Below are 16,160 nucleotides of genomic sequence, written 5' to 3'. Positions count from 1 at the left end.
TGACTACTAATTGTGACTCCTCACAATATATGACAAGTGTTCTTCTATCCTAGACATCTAGATTGGTCAATGTGAGGCATAGACCGTGTCATCCTCTGACCAATCTAAATCTTGAACTCCAAGTAGACTCACTCGATCAAATGAGCTCAACATCTAATGTTGACTCATTTGGACATGACCATGCACTTAGTGGTCTCACTCTATCAAGAATACCGATGTCGCTCCCGTCATATGGGAGGGATATATCCCATCTACATCACTCACATCCCTCTACATAATTCGTTATATACCCAGTAATCGCTTTTATAGTCCACCCTGTTACGGGTGACGTTTGACGAAACCAAAGTACATAACTTCTTATGTAGGGATCCATGGTGACTTCAGGTCAAAGGACTAATAGTCATACTAATAGCCACATGAGAAAGTATATGCCACTCATATAACGATCCATGATACTTTCTCATGGCGGGTCATTCAGTATACATTCTCTAATGCATACCCATGTGTCTGTTTGATATCTCTATATCCATGACTTGTGAGATCAAGTCATCGAGCTGACCTACATGCTAGTCTTATTGTATTAACATTGTCCCTGAATGTTAATACTCGACTAGGAATGATTTAGAGTAGTGTTCTCTATATCATCTCACTATCGATTCAACCAATCGATTGATATAGGTAAGAACGCTCTACTCAGGGACGTTATTATACTTAGTTTATTTGGCACTAATACAAGTAAGTATAATAACCAAAATCAAATACCTTTATTAATATACAAGAATATGATACAATGAGTCCATACAATCATCAAATGATTGGCTCTAGGGCTCTAACTAACAAAAAGATAGTGACTTAGAGCTGATCCTTGATGTAACCCTATCTTTATTGGAAATGCTTCAGTTACTCCGCCTGAAGTCTTTACTCTGGTCGTTACATCCTCATACATATCCTTAATTAGTTCAATATATGTTACGCTAACACCTCTTTTTTCTAATATTCTCCATATAATTTCTCTTGGGACTCTATCATATGCCTTTTTTAAGTCAATGAATACCATGTGTAGATCTTGTTTTTGCTCCCGATATTTTTCAATTAATTGTCTAAGAAGATGTATAACTTTTATTGTCGACCTTCCAGGCATGAACCCAAATTGATTTTCTATCACTATGGTCTCCTTCCTTAATCTTTTTTCTATTACTTTTTCCCAAAGTTTCATAGTATGACTCATTAGTTTAATACCCCTATAGTTTGCACAATTTTGTACGTCTCCCTTATTCTTATATAAGGGAACTAGAGTACTTATCCTCTATTGATCAGGTATTTTTTTCATTTTCAATATCATGTTAAATAATTTTGTAAGTCATTCAATACCTTGTTTCCCTAAGCACTTCCATACCTCTATCGGAATATCATCTGGTCCAACGGCTTTTCTATTGTGCATCTCATTTAAAGTTTGTTTTACTTCTGAAGTTTGAAATCTGCGATAAAAATTAAAATTTCGATGCTCATTTGACCTAATTAAATTACCCAAGTTAAGTTGGTCTCCTAAACCTTCATTAAAAAGTTGATGAAAATACCTCTTCCACCGCTCTTTTATTTCTCCATCGTTTACTAATCCCTTATTAAATTCATCTTTAATACATTTTATTTGACTAAGATCTCTTGTTTTCCTTTCTCTCACTTTAGCTATTCTATAAAAGTCTCTTTCCCTTCTTTTGTATCCAATTTTTGATATAATCGTTCAAAAGTTTTATTTTATGCTTCACTCACTACTTTCTTGGCTATTGTATATTTTTTTAAGTTTTCCTCGTTCTTACAAATATATAATTCCTTATAAACTATTCATTTTTCCTTCACTTTCTCTTGTACTTTCTCATTCCACCACCAAGATTCTTTACTTAGCAGTGCATGCCCCTTTGACTCACCGAGGACACTCTTAGCTACTATTTTCAACTTTGATATCATCTTATCCCATGTTGTATTAGAGTCATCGTATATTTCACCTAATGCTTGTACTTCTACCTTCTCTTTAAATATATGTTGCTTCCCATCCTTTAACTTCCACCACTTAATTCTAGGAATTGTATATATATTTTCTTTTTATTGATACTATGTTTGAGGTGTATATCCAACACTACTACCCTATGTTGGGTAGTTAAGCTTTCTCCAGGGATAAATTTGCAATCTTTACAAATCTTTCTATCCTTCTTCCTAACCATAAGAAAGTCAATTTGCGATTTATTATTCCCACTTTTGAATGTGACTAAGTGTTATTCTCTTTTCTTAAAAAATGTATTAGCTAATATAAGGTCATATGTTATCGCAAAATCTAATATAGTTTTCCCTTCCTCATTCCTCGTTCCAAACCCATAACTCCCATGTACTCTCTCATATTCCTCATTTTTCACTCCGACATGCTCATTTAGATCACCTCCTATTAAAATCCTTTCATTTGGTGGAATATTTTGTAATATTTCATCTAAGTCCTCCCAAAACCTTAATTTGGTAGCTTCATCTAATCCTACTTGTGGTGCATATACGCTAATTATGTTCATAGTTTCTTTCGCTACTATTATCTTAAGGGTTATAATTCTATCCCCTTTTTCTAACTACTCCTACAACTTCATCCTTTAACAAACTATCTACAATAATACCCACTCCATTTTTTGCTTTACTCTTTCCAGTGTACCATAACTTAAAACCCGAGTTCTCTATCATTTTTGCCTTCTCACCTGTCCATTTTGTCTCTTGTACACATAAAATATTAATTTTTCTCTTAATCATCATATCTACTACCTCCATTTATTTACCAGTGAGAGTTCCTATGTTCCATGTTCCAAATTTTAGATTATTAGTTTTTCTATCATATTTGTTCTTATCTAACCTATGGTGTGAGAACTCTTGCTTATTTAACACTACACCCAAGTTCTCATGGAGATGTAGCGGTCCTTGCTGAGACGTTACAGTCGGACCCTGTAACGCGAACTCTTGCATATTTATCACTACACCCGAGTTTTGGAGATGTAGCGGTCCTTGCCGAGACGTTACAGTCGGACCCTGCAACGCGTTCCTTCCGGGGAACAACCTAGCATTAGCACAATAGTTTAATGGATTCATTCATGAAATATTTGCCATAGCTTGACGCTGGCTGGCAACCTAACGCAACCCTCCTCCTTTATCCGGGCTTGGGACCGGCCATGATCGGTCATCATGGACGTAGTTAATATAAATAGAAATAGAAGCAGTAATTTTACATTTGATCTAAATGAAGAAGCTAGTATTCAAGAAGATAAAGTTCTGAATCCTTGTACAACACTTGATGTTTACTTTGAGCCTACTTGGAGGGAGGAGGAAGGGTATTATAATCGAATTGGAGAGGAATTGCAATGTAATATAGATGTACAAGAATTCTTAACTGATGATATGCAGATTGAACAATATGAAATATCTCCAGAGCAGTACAGTGACTTAGAGGAGGAGTTCCCAATAGCTGATGATCCATATATTCTAAATTCTCGATTGCTTGAAAGGTTAGTTGAAGAGGCAACAGATGAGCATGAATTTTGTGTTGGCCAGATTTTTCCGTCTCGACAAGAGTTCAAGAATGCACTTGTGAAACATGTCATGGTTAAACATATGAGATATAACCCAGTCGACACTCGGAAAGATAAAGTAAAAGCCGTCTGCTTCAATCAACCGTGTAAATGGAGAGTAGTTGCCTGGGCGGATGTAGAGTTCATTGTTACGAAATATATAAAGGAACACCAATGTGGCACCATTAGGGAAAGTGCTGATCATCAAGCATGCTCTTCATCCTTTGTAGCTTCTTTTGTTGAAGAATGATTTTTTACTAATGAACAATACAAGCCAAGTATGATTATAGCAGATATAAAAGCTAGGTTTGGAGTGACCATATCATACAGAAAAGCATACATAGCTTGAGAGAAAGCGATGAAGAAAGTTGTTGGAGATTATGACCAAGCATATAGAGATCTTTCACTATATCTATATGAGTTAAGAGTCAGGGATCCTGAAACCTATGTGACACTACACAGGAATGGGGATAATCAGTTCCAATACTGTTTTTGGGGTTTTGGAGCTTGTAGAAGAGTATTCAGGTCTTATCTTCGTAAATTGATTGGAATTGATGACATACACCTAAGAGGCAAATATCTGGGTGTGTTGTTGATGGCTACATCAATTGATGCTAATGACAATATCCTCCCAGTAGCCTTTGGAATCGCTGAAGTTGAATGTGGGTCTGCATAGGAGTGGTTTTTGGATCATACGAAGAGATTCTTTGATGTAGTCATAGTATCAGATAGACATCGCGACATTATTTCAGCAGTTAGGAAAGTCTATCCTACCGCCCATCATGCTTTTTGTTGCCACCACATGTCTTGCAGTATGGTAACAAATACTGGCAGTAGGTCAGGTTTAGGCTTGTTTTGGGCAGCAGCTCGAGCAAACACAACACTCCAATATGATCTCATAATGTAGTCCATGCTTGATAAACATCCAGATGCTCATAAGTGGCTTCAGAACATTGGCCCTAAAAGATGGATTAATGCACACTTTAGTGGCAGAAGGTACACAATGCTAACAACCAATTGTGTAGAGAGTTTAAATGCTTTGTTCAAGGAGACGCGTGAACTTTCCATAAACAGGTTAATTGATAATACTAGAAGAAAAGTTGCTCAATGTTTCTTTAACCATAGGGAGGAAGTGTCGAAATGGTATGTTGCGTTGACACCTCATGCTACCAAAGAAATGAAATCAATGAAGGAGAAAGCTAGACGATATAAAGTCCACCCCTACTCTCAATCTGAAATGGAAGTAGAGACATGGGGCAGTTCCTACATTGTTGATTTGGAGAGAAAATATTGTAACTGCGGGGAGTTTCAAATTTCAGGATTGCCTTACTCATATGCAATTGTCGTCATCATTCACCGGAACATGGATACACTCCCATATTGTGAACATTATTTTCATTCACAGAATTGGAATGCGACATACATGGATCGTATTTACCCCTGTCGAAGCAAGGAATTTTGGCCTAGGGGAGTAAACAACATTATAGTTCTATGTCCCCGTAGCCTTGTGCAGCCGGGTAGGCGAAAGAAGGTAAGGATCGAGTCGAAACATAATGGGAAGGTAAAAGTCAAATGCAGCCGGTGCAAACAACTGGGTCATAATCGGAGGACCTGTAGAATGCCGCCAGCCCCTGATTCATGAATTAATTGTAAATTGGAGGAGTTGATCCATATGTTTTGTATACAGTACATACATAGGATTGTAAGAAAAATAGTTTTGGAAAGTGATGTTTCTGTTATATCGTTTTATGTAGTATTTATTTTATGATACAGTGGTATTGTAGGTATGAGAAGTGTCAACTATCACCTGCAAGGCATAATTAATACTTCACACCATATAAGTTTAGTATATATCCGCATTTCAATTCAACATGAAGGGGTTTGAAATTTCAAAGTAATGTAAATATGTTTTGAAATATAAATGAGTTAAAACTCACACAAAGGGATTGTAGTCATCCTTGAAAAATAAGATTGGAGTCATTGAAAAAGAAAACAGGTCATTGTTCCTTGCCAACTGGCACGGAACAATAACTTCTAATCTAGGGGTATAAATAAGTTTTGACATCATTTATACCATCTCCCCACTCAGACCATCACAGGGAACGTGATTTCAGGTAAATCCAATTAGGGGAGGGCCATCAGTGGGTTTTGGTTAAAACCCACTGATGGACCTAGACACCTCTGATTTGACTCATTTCAGTTCGAATGGGAATCTGGAATTGCAAGGACTCCAACGGTGCTAGCAAATCATGTTTTAAAGCTCCATAGATGTGGTAGCAAGTGTTGAAAAAAAAAAAAATCACCCACCGTTGGGCCTAATATGAGAGCATATCAGGCCCAACGTGGGCCTGGTATGCTATCGTTTCTTAAAACTTAATTCTATCTCCCTCTTCTATAAACTCAACACGTGCTACCATGCTCCTTATCAAAAAAATAAAATAAAATAACCTAGATTTACCATAGGGTTTAAGTCTACAGCATGGGCATCAGTGCATTGTTCCGTGCCAACTGGCACGGATCAATAACTTAGTTTCCAGGGTGTATAAATTCATTTTGACACCATATATACCATCTCCCCACCAAGATCTTCATAGGGAACTTTATTTCAGGTAAATCCAAGTAGGGGAAGGCTATCAGTGGGTTTTGGTGAAAACCCATTGATGGACCTAGATACATCTGATTTGACCCATTTCAGTTCGAGTGGGAATTTGGAATTGCAAGGACTCCAACGGTTCTAGCAAATCCTGATTTAAAGCTATATATTTGTGGTTGCAAGTGTTGAAAAAAAAATCAGCTCCCGTTGGGCCTGATATGAGAGCATATCAGACCCAACGTAGGCCTGATATGAGCGCATATCAGGCCTAACGTGGGTCTGGTATGATATCATTTCTTAAAACTTGATTCTATCTCCCCCTTCTATAAACTCAACACGTACTACCATGCTCCTTATCAAAAAAATAAAATAAAATAAAATAAAATAAAATTACCTGGATTTACCATAGGGTTTAAGTCTACAGCATGACCATCAATGCACTGTTCCGTGCCAACTGACACGGAGCAATAACTTAGTTTTCAGGGTGTATAAATTCGTTTTGACACCATATATATCATCTCCCCACTCAGACCTTCACAGGGAACTTGATTTCAACTTAAGTCCAAGTAGGGGAGGGCCATTAGTAGGTTTTGGTCAAAACTCACTGATGGACCTAGACACTTTTGATTTGACTCATTTCAGTTCAAGTGTGATTATGGAATTGCAAGGACTCCAACGGTACTAGCAAATCATGATTTAAAGCTAAATATTTATGGTAGCAAGTGTTGGAAAAAAAAAATCAGCCACCGTTGGGCCTGATATGAGTGCATATCAGACCCAACGTGGGCCTGGTATGGTATCGTTTCTTAAAACTTGATTCTATCTCCCCCCCTTCTATAAACTCAATACGTGCTACCATGCTCCTTATCAAAAAAATAAAATAAAATAAAATAAAATAACCTGGATTTACCATAGGGTTTAAGCCATGCTGTTTAAGTCTACGGCATGGCGATCAGTGCACTATTCCGTGCCAACTGGCACGGAGCAATAACTTAGTTGGCACGGAACAGTGCACTGATGGCCATGCTGTAGACTTACACCCTATGGTAAATCCAGGTTATTTTATTTTATTTTATTTTTTATTTTTGATAAAGAGCATGGTAGCACGTGTTGAGTTTATAGAAGGGGGAGATAGAATCAAGTTTTAAGAAACGATACCATACCAGACCCACGTTGGGTCTAATATGTGCTCATATCAGGCCCACGTTGGGCCTGATATGCTCTCATATCAGGCCCAACGGTGGCTGATTTTTTTCTTCCAACACTTGCTACCACAAATATATAGCTTTAAATCATGATTTGCTAGCACTGTTGGAGTCCTTGAAATTCCATAATCACACTCGAACTGAAATGGGTCAAATCAGAGGTGTCTAGGTCCATCAGTGGATTTTGACCAAAACCCAATGATGACCCTCCCCTACTTGGACTTAATTGAAATCAAGTTCCCTGTGAAGGTCTGAGTGGGGAGAAGATATATATGGTGTCAAAACGAATTTATACACCCTGGAACTAAGTTATTGCTCCGTGCCAGTTAGCACATAACAGTGCACTGATGGCCATGTTGTAGACTTAAATCCTATGGTAAATCCAGGTAATTTTATTTTATTTTATTTTTTTGATAAGGAGCATGGTAGCACGTGTTGAGTTTATAGAAGGGGGAGATAGAATCAAGTTTTAAGAAACGATACCATACCAGACCCATGTTGGGCTTGATATGCGCTCTTATCAGGCCCACATTGGGCCTGATATACTCTCATATCAGGCCCAACGGTGGCTGATTTTTTTTCAATACTTGCAACCACAAATATATAGCTTTAAATCAGGATTTTCTAGAACCGTTGGAGTCCTTGCAATTCCAGATTCCCACTCGAACTGAAATGGGTCAAATCAGAGGTGTCTAGGTCCATCAATGGGTTTTCACCAAAACTCACTGATGGCCTTCCCCTATTTGGATTTACCTAAAATAAAGTTCCCTGTGAAGATCTTGGTGGGGAGATGATATATATGGTGTCAAAATGAATTTATACACCCTGGAAATTAAGTTATTGCTCCGTGCCAGTTGGCACGGAACAGTGCACTGATGGTCATGTTGTAGACTTAAACCCTATGGTAAATCCAGGTTATTTTATTTTATTTTTTTGATAAGGAGCATGGTAGTACGTGTTGAGTTTATAAAAGGGGGAGATAGAATCAAGTTTTAAGAAACGATACCATATCAGACCCACGTTGGGCCTGATATGCGCTCATATTAGGCCCACGTTGGGCCTGATATGCTCTCATATCAGGCCCAATGTGGTTGATTTTTTTTCAACACTTGCTACCACACCTATGGAACTTTAAAACATGATTTTCTAGAACCGTTGGAGTCCTTGCAATTCCAGATTCCCACTCGAACTGAAATGAGTCAAATCAGAGGTGTCTAGGTCCATCAGTGGGTTTTGACCTTCCCTTACTTGGATTTAGTTGAAATCAAGTTCTCTGTGAAGGTCTGAGTGGGGAGATGGTATATAAGGTGTCAAAACGAATTTATACACCCTGAAATCTAAGCTATTGCTCCATGTCAGTTGGCACAGAACAGTGCACTGATGGCCATGTTGTAGACTTAAACCCTATGGCAGTACCTTTATTTTTTATTTTATTTTATTTTTAGGTAATTTATAGTTTGAAAAAAATAACAGACTTTGAAATCTATAACAAAAGAGAGATGTTCAATTGAAATGTAAAGTTGCATATGTTGGGCCTGATATTGTATCATATCAGGCTCACGGGAGCCTGGATTTTTTTCTCCACATGCTATCACCCATAGAGAGCTTTGTGTATTGGATAGTACCGTTGGAGTCCTTGCAATACCCTAATCACACGAGACTTGAAATGGGTCGAATCACATGTGTCTAGGTCCATCAGTGGGTTTTGGCCAAAATCCACTGATAGGCCTATCCTACTTGGATTTATTTGATCTCACTCTCCCTATGAAGGTTTGAGAGGGGGGAACGTATATATGGTCTCAAAACATAGTTATAAACCGTAGGTGAGAAGTTCTTTGTCCGTGCCATTTGTAACACAACATATGTTTCTTGCAGTTTCAGGAATAAGAACCAATTTTTTTTCTCGTAACTTAGTTACTTTGGTGTTCCATAATTACATGCCTAATTCAAATTTCAAAGCCTACCTTGTGCTCTTCAAACCGAGTGTTGGTCTGAGCCTATTTGATTTAAGAAACAATCCCAACCATTACCAATTTTTTAGTTTTGAGAAGATAGAAATGATGTGCAATATAACTTATGTACATTATATCTATTTTCACTAATAAGCACCAGCATCGCAATTTGGATATTGTGACTAATCACTATATAATATTATTAATATTCCAGTGACAGTTTATACTCTTCTCATATAATACATACCACTGTATTAAACAACAAAGACTACATACAAAGATATAAATACACTACGTAAGTTCATTTACATTCTCTACAAGTTTTTGTCTTACAAGACTATGGATATTTAATCCAATGTCTTAAAAAACTTATCCCTCAAAATTGATACCATTACATCAATTATAATCTTTTTCATGTCTCCTTGTTTGAAGTCCATCTTCATATCGTATAGGAGACATCGAATGTATTGCATCACAAAAAAGTCACAGTCAACGCTGTAAATAATAACACCATTTTAGTGGTCAATATTTTTTTTATCAATATGTTCTATTCACACTCTGTGCTCGACTTACCTGGCTTGTTGTTGTGGGCATTCTATTGTGTGAGAGACCCATTTATCGAACGGATAATGCTTTTCAAATTTTGGGTCAATAGCAGCAACGTGCTCATGACTATAGAGTTTAAAATCTGATACCTGTAAGATTGAAGAGGAAATTGACATTTTCCATCAACTAGCATTTATATTAGAATACAAACATACACATGAATATTGGATGCTCATCACTGCTTCAAATTCATATTTGAATTTACTTCCACTTGCTAGAGAATTATACTGATTAAACGTCATTGATTTGATGTCTACCATCAGTAAGTGGAAGTGTGCATTATCACTACACAAAGGTATAAAAATATACCTAACCTCTTCATCTCCTCTATCTGTCTTTATCAGGTGTTGGAAGGCAAACTTACTTGATGATTTCATTAATGACTACAAATATGCAAAGTCATACATACATACATAACCAAATAATAAAATGAATTCTAATTTGTACTATTATCAAATAAATTCCTTATAGTGAATAATGTTGAGCAATATATAGACTTGTTGTATGTCCTTCCAGATAAGAATGCCCCCTAAATAAAATTTTACAATATGTGTCGATTACGTCCCCTCTTGTCAACATCTCTCCATTCACACCAGATAACAGAGAATACACATCTAAACAAAAGGGTGGTTCCTCCCAAACTATATCATATGTAAACCTACAAAGTTAACAAATCAATGATTATTTTTACAAATTTAAATGTGAGAACCATAGATCAACTATGTAATTAGAGAAGCATATCATTGTCTTGACTGATCAACTATGTATTCCACATACTTTAGTTTCTCCAACTCTTTTAATAAGTACACCACCTCTTCGTCTTATTTTTTTTCTTGGAAGTTTTAAATTGCTTCTTCACATACTATGTGCATAAACATAAAAGGTATTTAGATAATCTATTAAATCAAACAAATTACAATGAAATTTACAGATATCGTCTTACAGCGATGACATGTTTCCTCATTTTGTCATATTTGCCAAACATATCTGCATCTTTCTCTGCCTCTTTATCAGATTTGTCTTCTATCAATTTTACAATATCTCTTTCTTCTTCTATTTCATCCACAATAATTTTTCCTTTCCCCTTTCCCACAACATCAGGTTCTTTTACAGCTTTTTTTCCATCTCCTGGACTTGACACTTTCTTCATAGGCTCACTCATATGTATATTTCTACGCTGCCCCTTAGGTAAAGTTTTGAGCCACAATGGACTATCAATTGGAGTATTCCTGTAATCATAGCGACTTTTGTCACGTCCTCTCCTACTTCTTGTTGTAACACCTACAGGTTCAAATTGAGGATCGTCTACAGACTCGCTATATTGAGATTCCATGCCTTTATTTTCAACTATTTTAAGTAATTCTTTCACCCTCTCATTCAATTGCATGTTCTCCATTGTTAGCTCTTTAATTCTGTTTGCTTGAGTAATGCAATTAAAACACTCATTAATTTGGCTTCCTCCTTCAGTGACTTCAATTTGTGATGTCTCCATTGCATGTGGACTGTCATCAAAGCTAACAAGGTTCTCAAACAATGAATTTTCATATTGGGTAGGGATTAGGTCAATCAAAACCTGTAACAATATTAAAACACATGTTAAAACAAGAATTTTTAACCAAACTATAGTCAAAGTATTCAAAATTTATCTCTTCAGAGGAGACTTGATCAAACAATTCCCTCACCTTACTAATATGTGAAGGAATATTCCTCTACTTATTTATTCTTGCTTCTTTTATTTTGTATGATTTTTGGATTGGAACATGCTCCAAAAACTATGCCTGATTCACCATCACAAGGGTTACCTATTTATAAATGTCCGCAAAATATTAATAAATTTTACATAAATTATAAATTTACTGTCAAAAGACCAACAAATCCCTTTAGGTAAGAGAGGTTGGTGTTAGATTATTTTGTCCCAGTTGATAAAAATATGCCCCCAATCTTTGGTAATTGTGGAGCCATATATTCATAGATGGCTTCAACCCAGTTGAATCTAACAAGATTCTCAAAATCATCTACTATATCTATAAGACATAAAGGGACCTTATATGTACTAGAAGAAAATAAGATACAAACAAATATATACAAAATATAGAATTTACAAAATAATAAAACATCATCTTTTTCTTCAAAACGATTGCCATAAAATTTAAGCAACTCCTCAATTCTTGATCTAGTAGCTTCTTTTTTGTTTGAGAAGTATGTTAGAAAGAGGTCACCGGATGCTTTAGTTGAATTCATCGGAATTGAAGTTCCTCGGTCTGCAATACCAAGTAGCAATGAAACATCTCTTCTTGTGAAGGCAACCGGAACACCTGACCAAGTTAAATGATTATTAGACTTCTACCAACAAATACAAAAGTATTAGGCCCACCTTGGGCCTGATACACTGCCATATGAAGCACATGTTAGGCTTGCTATTGTATTGTATCAGGCCCACTTTGGGCTTGATATGACATCGTAGGCTCACGTTGGGCCTGATATGGCATCGTATCAGGCCCACTATGACCCTGATGTCATATCGTATCAGGCTCACGTTTAGCCAAAGATTTAATTTTACCATACAACTACTTTGTGATTAAAATACGAAATTATATATTGTACCTGAGAATCTAAAAGTTTGATTACTTGAATCCCAATTTTGAAATATATTGACCAAAATCCCACGGATGTGTTGCATATCTTGTATGTCAAAAAATACTAAAGGGGGGCTGTTTGATTAGCGCTATGTGTCGGTCATGTAAAATAATAGACCCTTGATGCGTTCCTTTTTTCGTGGATGCTTCAAAAAAACTTTTAAAGTGACCTAGAACACTGTTCCAATACAGTTTCTGTCCAACGTCAACTGAACCCTACACTTTATAAAAATTAAAACATTATAATCATAATAGTTGAGCTTCTGAAAATAATAGAGTTTGTAAAATGATACCCTTACAGCTAATTGATGTTGAGAGGATGATGATACATCCGATCGACTTCTTTGGGCCATTATGAGACGAGATGATTGACGCAAACCCTAGAACCTTTCACTGGCGCCTCGCGATCAGTCCTGATTTTTGCCACCGAAATACTTGATGCCACTTGAGAAACACTCGAGGTCACTAAACTAGGGTTTCACAAGAGGGAAGATTTCTCCACAAAATTGGATCCGCACTCGCATGTTACGAAGGAGGGAGGTAGACAATTGATCGAAGTTATCTTTTTTAAATCAAAGTTATTCAAAAAGTGATTCGGATGCCTCGGTACTTGACTACTGAACAGAGAAGATTGACGGGAGGGTTATATTGGGTATTACACATCACTTACCTGCACCTTTTGATATATACAAAACGGTGATGCGTCTTTTGGTAAATACATTATACCACGTACGTCTTTTGGTAAATTGTCGAATTAGTTATGATTTAAAAATTAATAATTATTAGTTTTTTTTTTGAATAATTATGATAACAAATCAGATTTTGAGATAAAATTGATTTTCAAATGTGTTTTTTAAAATTATATTTAAATGATTTTTAAAGGATTTTTTGTAAAATACCGGAAAATAGGCGAATATTAATAAGGGAATTTTTCGGAATTTTTGGACATTTTTCGGAAATTTTCCGGAGTTCGTACGGACGAGTTAACGGGGATAAAAACGGGGCCCGGAAAAGCCTGTTTAGGCTACCCCATTTAAATGAGGAAAAGTTGAATTTCTAAATTCCTTTTTCTTTATTTATTTTTCTTTTCTTTTCTTTGTGTCGCCGTTCACTCCTTCCCCCTCGCGAACCTGAGCCCTAACCGCCGCCCTCTCCCTCGCGATTAAAGCCTCACCGACCCTTCCTCTTTTCCTTCTTCGTCATCGAGCGATTCTCCGGCAGCCACATCTTCTTCCTTCTTCCTCCCTGAAGCCTGCCCAAGCGCCGGCGAGCGCTAGCCACTACTGGTCAAGCCGTCGGCTGTGCCCTAGTGTCCTTGTTGACGGCGCCGACGCTCATAGAAGTATCCTTTCCCCTGCCCTAGCGACGACAGTCGACCACCTCCTCTGTGCCGAGATCTTCTCCTCCTACCCGAGCCGCACCAGGCGCTGCCATCACTTGAGGTCGAAGGGAGAAGTCGCCTCCCTCGTCTGCACGCCCTACTCCCTCTGCCGTCGGCATCCGAGCCCTAGTGCCGATTTTTTTCTTCTCCTCTTCCGAGTGTAGGTTGCCTCCAAGTTGTGTTGTTGGGGGGATTTAGGATTTAGGAATTAGGGTTTGTTGTTGGTTGTTCTTGGGTTCGACAGCCATTTTTCAGCGGCTACCTTTCTCTGGTAGCAACATCCCTGCTGTGGGTGAGATAAGATCAGTGAATTATTTTCTTGAGTTAGGTTGTTGTTGGAATACTATGTTTGAACCCTAAATCTGATCCGTGGTCTCCACTCTTGCCATTACCTTTGATCCGGACAGTGTAGGGGAATCTTGAAGAGAAGTGTTTACTGTAAGTTTTCTTGGATTTGGCAGCTACTTTCATCCAGCAACAAGGAACCGCTGTGGAGGTTAAGGTGAGGCATAGGAATTTGATATATGCTGTTGATCATGTATGAGTTGATTTAGGTAGGAATTGGTATATATATAATTTCTTATGCATTTGAATTAGGTGATTGATTATGTAGAGGTGTAATCATGTGAAAATGGATTAGGTGTGGAATTGGTCTGATGGTATGATTAGGGTTAAGGTAAATTAACCCTAGTTAATTGTTGGATTTATGTTAGCTTCTCATGGATTTGATTTAGCTATTTTATCTATATGAAATTAGCTAAACCTGGAAACTATAAATATTACAGGACCTTGACGCGAGACGAGTATCTCGGAGTCAGATTGGACCTTTCTATTTTCGGAGGCGGGTACTTTTGACTTATTGTCTTTGATATGCTTAGTAATTAAATTAATAAGATGCATTAATTGTGTTTCTTACTTGTTTCGGTTAATCACTGCCCAATACATGCTACCTGTTGATTGATTGTTTGTTTACATCTTGTATGGATATGTACCTGATTCCACATGCTCATGGGTAGTGATATAACCATATTTTACCATGTCAGGACCTAGGTTTGATACCTTATATGATCAGATACCTTGATATGATTCATTCGCTTTGGTGCACATTATGATATGTCCAGAGATTGGTTTAGTATATTACCATGTTTAGTGACATGCACCATTCGCATGATTGCATGCTGAGTGATTGATTGCTCCTTTATTGTCGAGCACATTGCCAGTTTCATCACTGTTCGGTGCTCCGTTGTGACGCTCATGGGTAGCAGGACACAGCGTGGTAGCACGTCAGTTTGACTCTTCCGGTACTCCGTTGATCCGCTCAGGGGTAGTGTGACGCAGCGTGTAGCACATTAGAGATTCCTCCCCGTCATAGCGTACCGGGAGTTGAGAGCATTGCGCTCCCCCATTTATGATTTGGGGTAGGAGTATGTATGTACTCCGACAGCATACCGTCCACTTCGGTCACTCATCAGGAGTAGTGATGCAGAGTGCACGGTCGTCACAGCCCTACCCACTCGGTCCCACTGTTGTGTTTATTGTTTGTGTTTGTGTTTGTTGCACTTATATGCTGCACATTGCTTGGATACCTTGATTGACATGCATACAGGTCTTCTATACCTTTCGGACTGTTTGTCCTTTTACCGGGTCCTGGTTAGTGCAGATTCTCTCCTGTTTGCTTCAGATGCATATTTTTATCTTTCTTATATCAGGAGACTATACGCATGATTAGTGTTAGGTGTTGTTTCTTTACTTTGCATATCAATTGTACCTGCTGAGTGTTGGACTCACCCCGCCTCCATTATTGATATTTTCAGGTTGATGCTGTCAGGAGAGAGTTCCAGTTGCTGGTCCCTGCAGACCTCGAGGATGTGATTGGTTTTCGTTTGGTTCCCTTTTCTGTTCTAGACTGTTTGAACTTGTTATGTTCTGGATTTATTTACTTATGGACATGATATAGACTTTATTATATCGATGGATTTGGATTTTGGATTTAATCTACTACATGCCTGCCTGGATGGCAGAAGAGGTGAGTTCGTCGGTTTTGAGTTTTACGTGTGTAGTGGAGTAGGGTGGATTTCGAGTCAGAGTATTGATGTGTTGTTTATTTTATTAACTGCGTGGTTGTGACAGCCAGAGGCTGAATACTTATATAAACTGCGTGGTGATTGGTTTTATTTACTGTTATTATTCCAGC

The 16,160-nt window shown here is 37.6% G+C and overlaps 1 protein-coding gene across 2 annotated transcripts in view; it reads left to right on the top strand.

Moving 5' to 3' along the window:
* LOC122051737 (serine/threonine-protein phosphatase PP2A catalytic subunit-like) overlaps positions 1 to 15,842 on the top strand; it is a 45,745-nt gene extending 29,903 nt beyond the window's left edge. Inside the window, exon 12 of one of the 2 annotated variants that reach the window (XR_006131514.1) lies at positions 15,781 to 15,842. The gene's annotated coding sequence lies outside the window, so the exon portion shown is untranslated. Of the gene's footprint in view, positions 1 to 14,751; positions 14,771 to 15,780 lie in introns of those variants that run through there. The other variant, XR_006131515.1, reaches the window with a different exon arrangement.
* Positions 15,843 to 16,160: the final 318 nt, after the last annotated feature.

This window comes from Zingiber officinale, chromosome 3A (genome assembly GCF_018446385.1).
Source record: "Zingiber officinale cultivar Zhangliang chromosome 3A, Zo_v1.1, whole genome shotgun sequence".
Taxonomy (NCBI): Eukaryota; Viridiplantae; Streptophyta; class Magnoliopsida; order Zingiberales; family Zingiberaceae; genus Zingiber; species Zingiber officinale.
Note: the sequence above shows the minus strand (reverse complement) of the source record. Positions and strands in the feature narration are given on the sequence as shown.